General features: G+C 39.1%; 1 protein-coding gene across 1 annotated transcript in view; it reads left to right on the top strand.

Moving 5' to 3' along the window:
* LOC102679042 (nucleolysin TIAR-like) overlaps positions 1-8,577 on the top strand; it is a 443,006-nt gene that overhangs the window by 176,836 nt on the left and 257,593 nt on the right. The window lies entirely within an intron of this gene.

Raw genomic sequence — 8,577 nt, 5'->3', positions numbered from 1 at the left:
TTTTTTTTTTTTTTTTTTTTTTTTTACAAGAAGACGAAATCACGTTTCTATTTTAAATAAACATCGTATCGTTTCGTTCTTTCAATTAATGCACGTGAATTGAAAATATACAAAGCTTTGTAATATACGTAAGCCGAAATTATTCCAATAACTCAAATTACACATGGAATATTTATGTTTATTCAATTATAGTGGCAATTCACTAACAGGCATTAAAATTGTTATTATACAATTGCCAACATATTTCCATGTTGCACATTACAAAGTGCATTATGCAAATAACCAATTCTCGCGTATACGAAGTAATGTTATTAACCTGTAACGTTATCAACTTCCATAATGACATTCGCCCTAAAGCGATGATTTATATGTAACCAATACATCCCGTTCGATACACGTACATTCATTAAGTTCGAATTATTACTTGAGTACGTATCCTCCCCGAAGATGATGGCAACAGTTCGAAAAAGAACGAGGAAGAAACAACATTTATTCCTAAATTAATTTAAATAAATTTTAAATTTACTTCAAACGAAGCACAGAGGGATCGAATGAAAAGAACATAGCGATATTCACTTCGCGAATTTTTTTTTTTTTTCTTTTACTTTCTTTTTTACTTCGACACACCTCGAGTGATCGATCGAATAGCAATGATTAATTTATAATTAATAATCTTACGTTGCCAATCGATATCCGGGAAGGAACATAATATATACTCGATATCCATGATGTCTCACGCTCGTTCGAAACAACAACACGCTTGATCCTTGGCTAATTCGTCTCGAATTATGGGTTTGAGTGGAAAACACGAAGCGATCCGGATGTGCGATCGTTGTTTTCCGATGATTCGACCGATCTTACGATCTGTAACGCGATAAGTTTAATAAAGGAACGATATCGATACGTTACAATGCCGCCATGACTTTCAAGTAATAATCCAACGCGGAAACTAATATTTGTCGAACAAAGGAAAGTTTGTTTTTAAAAAAAAAAATTTCTACACCCTCCTCCTTTCCTCCCCTCCTTCCTCCAATTTCAAATACTATACACACACGCATGCACGCACACATATACACATATATATACGTATACACACGCGAAACATGGAATTATTGATTGTAAACTGGCGGGTAACTGGAAAGGAAAGAGGTTTCAAGACAAATAAGCGTTTGTAAACTCGCAATTGATGGAAACTGAAAACAATACGATATTTTTACAACGGTCGCGCATCGTTCGCCGCAAATACAAAAATAATCCGATTATTCCTTGTATGAATCGTCCTCGTAACCATCGTCTCCGTGACCGTGTATGTTCCACAGAATATATGTATAATATATATATATATATAAAAGAAAATGGGCATCGCTTGCGGGCTTGCGAGGCAAACATCAAACAGATCTTCGGGCAAATGCCGCGTCAGTTGTACACGGGGAATCCGATATTTTATTTTATTCCACTCTGGCCTTCTCATCCGCCATTTTTCTTTAACGTTTTCCTTCTCCCTTCCTCCCCCCCTCGAGGCTTAAGTTTTTCGCCATTCGTTTCGTCGATATCCAACGATGGAAACGCGTCCTCTCTCTCTCTCTCTCCCTCTCGTTTTTTTACTTTGTTTCGCCGTCAAAATCGACAGCCAATCATGGTGCTTTTGTCGTCGTTCGAAACGTCTGCCGGCCAATACAAAGAGAATTAAATTTTTAAAAATGCGATCGGGAGATACGGAGTAGCGGATAGCACCCATACGGATGATTCTTGACGACGGACGTTGATGGAAACTATTTTTTTAATCGATTCAATTTCAAACGCTCGGGTGGAAAGGAACGAACCACAAGTTTTCCATTCGTTGATCCATCGATTGTGGATTAATTAGTGTTCATTAACTTCAGTTCTCTGCCGTTGGAAATCCGCGTTAGAGAAAAAGAGGGGGAGAAAAATCTCTCTCTCTCTTTTTCTCTTTCGCGAAAAACAAACGATGCGGAGACTAATTAAACGTTTTTTTCGTTTCTCGAATCGATTTTACAACGAGGCGGATTTGTATTTGTACATCGTCGCTTATTCTAACGAAATAAAACGCACGCGATGATGAAATCAAACATTCCCGAATCGTACGTACTATTTATTTATTGTCGATGCATCGTAATTTTTAACCTGTTTTCCTTACTTCTCGTTCACTCATTTTCGCAACTGTCCATCACTGGAATATTATTCTTCCCTTTCTTCCTTTCAATTTCGTTCAAATATCACGTCAAATATGACGAGCTCTGTAATTAAAGTCTCGAGTTAAATATCTATCGCTGTAAGATTGGCATAATTTTTATAAAAACGAGGAATGTATTTTCCGAAAGAAAAGAATTCGAGCCGCGTATAAATTATGCGTGATTTGTACCGCTCGGTGCATCGAAGTCGATCGTGGACGCATGCGCGGGCGAAAAATTATTTCCAATAAATCTTTCGCGATATCCTTCCTCGCCATTCCTCTTATTGTTTTAACCTCGCGAGTTACGCGAGGGAGGAATGAATTTGTATGCAATTGAGGGCAAAACGCGAGGAACAAGTCGACAGCGGACGCTGGACTCGTCGATGATTCATGCTTCGATAAATTACTTTTTCCTCTTTCGCGGTACGCTCGCCTTTTTTTTAGCGCGATAACGCGCCTTGTGACGCCGCCACGTTCTCGAACTTTCGCTAACGGGATCTCTCGCAAGATTGAGAAAAGGAAAAAAAATTTCTCTCGGTTAAAAAAGAAGAAGAAGAAGAAATTAACAAACAACGCAACATTTTTACGCGGGGTGGAATTTTAAAGGGAAATTATTCCTATATAAGCATTATCGCGTTTAAAAATTTACGCGCGAGAGAAAAACGATAAATAATTCAATTCCCTCTCGTGCAAACGTTCTCGTTACGAAATGAACCACTTGTTATTTAAGTATAAATATTTCAACGGGATAATATATTATTTAGGATTGCTTTTTTGAAAATTATAATTTAACGAAATGAATACAAGTGCGTATTTCTGAAAATTTAAAAATCCCTCGCTCGCGAATATGAAAAATTTCACGATAAAGCGGAGTAGTTTTTAAAATTTCGTTTTTCGAACGAAATAAAAAAAAATCATCACTATAATTAATATTCATTAAATATATTTAAACGTTAAACATATATCTAATGTACAATAAATTTTCCAATCATTTTTAATTACAACACTCCCATATCCTTAAAGGATGAAATCAGTCAATTCAATCGATTCATTATTAAAATTACATTATTAAAATACACTCAAATATCATAATCGTTCGACCAATCTCATCATAAATTTGGCAATTATCTCTCAAAGAAGAACAGCGGTTTCCTCTTTCTTTCTAGGAGGAGCAGCGAGGAGTTAATCTCTTTATTCCGTGAGGAGAAATGCCTTCCCCCGATTTTCCACGAAACCGTCCGATACAATCTATGTATCCACTATGTTTCGAGGTATCAAGCTCGAGTCCCCATCGGTCGAAGGAGGCACGAAACGAATAAGAATTTTGCCTCGCCTGTTCGACCAAGTATCGATACGAACCTCTCTAGCGTGCACGGCGCCCTGCTTTGATCATCCACGAGTCGTTCGGATGCGAATTGCACGGAACTACGTAATTTCGCGAGCGTACAACCACCTTCCAACCACCCAGAGCTTCCAACTCTGGGCTTCCCCCTCGCTCAACCACCCCTCCCTCGTGGCCTGCTGCGTATTTGCGCAACTTTTTAAATTTCCGGTCGCGGATTGCCTCCACCCCCCGCCCACCCCTTCCTCCTTCCCTCTCTTTTTCCGGGGAACAATAAAGCCCGTTACACGATACGATTATGTGACATTAGATGGAGAGGGACGAACGCGAGGAGGTTCGATTCTTTCGCTCTGTACATTCATTTCTCGTTTATTCTCGATTCGATTGAAATATTTCCAACGATTTCTTCAACGAATCGTAAGATTACCTTCTCGAAGGACTGTTTCTTCTCGTCAAATTGGCGATGACTTTTGTGTATGCTTCTTTTTTTTTCAGCGATAATAGAGTGATAGAAATTGGATAGAGAAGAGGATTATTAATCGAGGGGTTGAAGGCCAACGCATGCTAGCAATGAAAATTTTTAAGCGGTTCTCTCGAGGCTTGGAAGAAATAAGAGAGTTTTCTACGTTTCACGTAATGTTTTGGGATTAGCATGTTGCAAAACCTTGTTGGCGGAAGAAAGCATCCACTCCGGATGCACCGGTTGTGCCTCAACTGTCCGAGTATTATACGTGTTTTTTCGCGGCTTCCGAAATTATTTTCGAAATCTTCCCTTTTTCTTCTCGACGAAGAATCCCGGTTAGAATATATTCTCGCGACCTGATGAGTTTCGATGAAGAAGAAGAGGAAGACGCGCAACAACGACGCGTTGAATTTTATCCCCCTTCGACATCGATGCTTTTGTTATTTATTAAATGGAAAGTTTCGAAAGGGATTCTTCCCTTATTAGGGAATCGAAGAATTATTCATTAGAACGTGAAAGTCGTTTACCACGGAAAGAAGCACTTATCCGGGCTTTGTGATCAAGCCTCCTCCTCTGCGCAGAAAAGGGGGACTTGAAAATTTAAACGGGCGTTAGTTTCAGAATCTACAGACATTAGAATTCTTATTTAGCCAGGATTTCGAGCAAAGTAAACGTTTTTAAACGTTGACGCCGGGCGCGTTAATTTTACTCATCACTTTGCCCCTCGCTTTTCAAGTACAATCTTGAAAAATTTTCCCTTCTTATTATTACACTCCTCGTGTACTCGTAATTTTTCGTTCCAGAAACGAAGTCGTTATCCCGCTTATCACTCCCCTCCACTATTCCAGTCATCTAACTGAAATTCATTAATCCGCATCATTAGACCAGAGATTAATCACCAGAGATAATCTCCTAATCCTCGTTTCCTTTACGATAAATCGATAGATATTATCTTCGAGTTCGAGCATCGAGAATCGTATGCAACTTTTCGTTTCTGACGCGTGTTCGAGGGGGAAAAAAAGGAAGAGAAGAACGAAGAGAGAGAGAGAGAGAGAGAGAGAGAAACGGCGCCGCTCCGTGGTTATTATAATTTCATTTCGGTGATTATGTACACCGCGCGTATGCGCCTCTCGAAATTAATTAAATTAATGCGAGCGGGGGAGGGAAGGTTATTTTAGATTCTGGCTCGTGGCTATACACGGTTGTATGTACGTGTGTATACGGTTACGTGCGCGGTGTATAAGCTTTCCCGCCGCGTAGATAGTTAGGTGGATAAGTACGTAAGAGCGAGGCTACGACGCGCTAATTGGGTTAAGTGGCGAGGCGGGCAACAAATAAGAACATTATAAAGAGCAAATGGACTGGATGTGAAACAACTGTCCCCTTTCCTTGCCGCGTTGCTGCACTTTTTGGTTTCGCGTAAACACGGTTTCGCTCCCCTTTTTGTTCATATTCCGCGCGCAATAAACGCGCGACCGTTGAGCGCCAGGAAATTTCCATCTTGGTTTTTCCACGGTTGTTCCGCGGTTCACTAGTTCGAACGCGCCCAAGTTTTTGCTACAATTACTACGAATTGTATCGTACTGTGTGGGAATTTTAGAAGGGAAAGAAAGAAGGGAGGAAGGAAGGAAAGAGTTAATAGTTTTATTCGATTATTCGTTGTTTAAAAATTATTTTAAAAGATGTTGACGACGGAGATATAACAAAAAGGGTATTTTTCTTGCTTCGTAGCTTTAATTATGGTCATTGTGGGTATATATTTTTTTTTACTTTTTATTCCTCGAAAGAACATCTTCGAACGAAGATCCATTTCCTGTCTGCCCTAATTGCGCCCGTCGTACGGATTTAAAACTGTTTGAAATAAATTTGCAAGCATTACATCGTCTCTATCTTCATCGATTTAAGCGAAGCTCAAGCCCTTAATGGAAAGCCTGATAAAAATCGCGTTAAGTTAAAGCGGAATTTGCTTCGAGTTAATCGATGATGTAAAAAAAAAGAGAGAGAGAGAGAGAGAGAGAAGAAAAGTAAAAGGAAGGGAAGAGTAGATCGAGGTAATAGGCGAGTAGTTTCAGCATTCTATATGATAACACTGTGTCGGATCATAAGTATAATCGTAATATTCCTCCATCTTTTCTTTTTCTTTGTTCAATTTAACTCGTTATTTTATTATTTTTCATATCAGATATTTCGAGTAATCGTTTGGAAAAATTGGTACGCACCGTTCGTGTTACGTTGATAAATAGCTATGGTCAAAGGTAAAAAGAAATTCAAAACGGGGGAAGAAATGTTTTATTACCATTTGATACGGTTGAAAAATCTGTACATAGTTGCATGTGAAATCGCATTGAAATTTCCATACACCGATGTTTGCATAAGTTGGAAAAGACGCACGATAATTTCAAATACCTAGGTTACACACTTGGGGGGCGCTAACTTTGATAAATATGAAAAGGCGGCTTATTACTGTGAACATGTACAGATCGTCGTTGATTATATAAGATTGAATGCAATATTTCAAAGAAATAGACGTATCACGTATACGTCTCTGTCACTCTGTTCAAAGATTTATGTAAAAATCATTCATGAATCTATTCCGTGCTCCCATTTACTCGTTTACGTTCCACGCTTTATTACCTCTTTATTCTTTATTATCGTATAAATTGAATATTCCTATTTTTAATCAAATATTTCTTTCCTCGAAACTTTAGAATTCACTATAACTCGATCGAACTCTAACTTCTATCGTCCTTATTATTTCAATTCCGAATCTATCTCGATCTCTTACTTCTAAAATGTTATGCGACGTACGAAGTTAAAATTGAATCGGATCGCGGTATTCCCGCAAATTGAAAATATTACTTCGAGTAATATTCGTTCAACTATTATGATCGATATAAACGTACGATCGTTCGCGATTATTATTATTATTATTACGTTTCGAGCAATAAATTATTGAAATAACTTATCGAAGCACCTTCGATTATTAAATTCGCCGCTTTAAATAATGCATTCTTCTTCCCCTCCTCCTCCTCCTCCTCCTCCCCTTTCTTTCCCATTTAGAAACGTTTATCATCGGGACGTAACGACACGCGGAGGCCTTGGTTAAAAAGCAACGTATACAACTCTTCGGTATCGCGTAGCACGATTAAAACATTCCCGATAAAGGAGCGTTTTAAACGAGAAAATTATACTTCTTGCCGAGCCAACTGGCAATATTCGACCGGCCTGTATAGCGGCGCGTAACAATAGCGTAACGTTGTTTCGCTTGATTGTTTTCCTCCGCCTGTTGGAAGATATCCGGTGCTCGTCGAAAATCCGTTTCACGTCGTTGTTTCCAACGGGGGCAGAACGACGACGAGGGGCGAGGGAGGGGCGAGGGAAACGTGGCGCAACAGGATGACACGGAACATTAGTGGCCTTTAAAGACGGATGAAAGAGAGGGATGAAAGCAACGTTTCAGATCTTCTAATGTCAAGCCATGAGATTTCAAGAGAGCTTTGAAGCTTCCTCCCGAGACGGATTACTGATTTTTCTCGGCGACGCTTGTCTAACTTGTCCCCGAGACAAGCGAGAGACGCGCATCCACGGATTTCTTCTCTTTGATGGTATTAGAGGATACTTTCGGTTATCCGGAACTACTTCAACAACCCCCTGACTGAGAATCATAGACGAGAAGCTCGAAAGCGAGGGATGTTCTTAAACAAGTGTCGTGACATGTGTCAGCCGGAAAATGGCGGGCAAACGTTTGTTTATAATGTAGAAATCGTGAAAAAGACATCGAAGAATACGATTTGAAAATTTTTTTTCTCGAATTTAAACTCGATTCAATTCTATTAAAATTTTCAATGGACGACGAACGAGGGATCGTTAAAAACTTGGAATCTTATCCTTTAAAACGCTTTCTCGACCCGTCTCGATACGACTTCTCGAAATATCGTTGCGCAAAGAGAAGGGTAATATTTAATTTATTATCCTCGTCGTTTACTCGAACCTCTCGTTCGCACTTCTTCTCGCTGACCTCTATTCCAAGCTCCAGACAAATAGCAAATGCGATTCTTAGAGAAGTGGCGCGCATTTTTAGGAAAAAATATAGGTCACGAATCTATTCATAATCTCCATACTATCTTAGCTACATAGAAATCCCGATAGAGATATCGGAATAAATCAAACGACGATATCAATGAAATTTCTTCTCTTCTGCTTTTCGTGAAAAAATATAGTTTGATCGATGGAGATATGGATCATAACACAATGCATTACAGATCGTGAAACGATTCGATTAAAATAAAGAATATACGGTAAGAACGTATTTAATAAAATAGAAATAAACTACGTTACATAGACCTTTCTTTTACTACGTTAAGCTCGCTATAGCGGTTCGAAAACAGACGAAACGGTGGTCCAATCTAATCCAATTCGCTTACATAATCTATTATTAACGATAAAATTCTATCATCCTCCAATTATACATACGGATCGATAACAGGGTTGAAAAAGGGCGAAATAGTCATAGCCGAAAGATAGCCGACGCTCTCTTGGTTAGAGAGCAAGTATACGTAACTGTTGTATATTCCAGTG

This window comes from Apis dorsata, unplaced genomic scaffold (assembly GCF_000469605.1).
Source record: "Apis dorsata unplaced genomic scaffold, Apis dorsata 1.3 scaffold_32, whole genome shotgun sequence".
In the NCBI taxonomy this organism is placed as follows: domain Eukaryota; kingdom Metazoa; phylum Arthropoda; class Insecta; order Hymenoptera; family Apidae; genus Apis; species Apis dorsata.
This window is presented reverse-complemented; position numbering and strand designations above follow the sequence as displayed.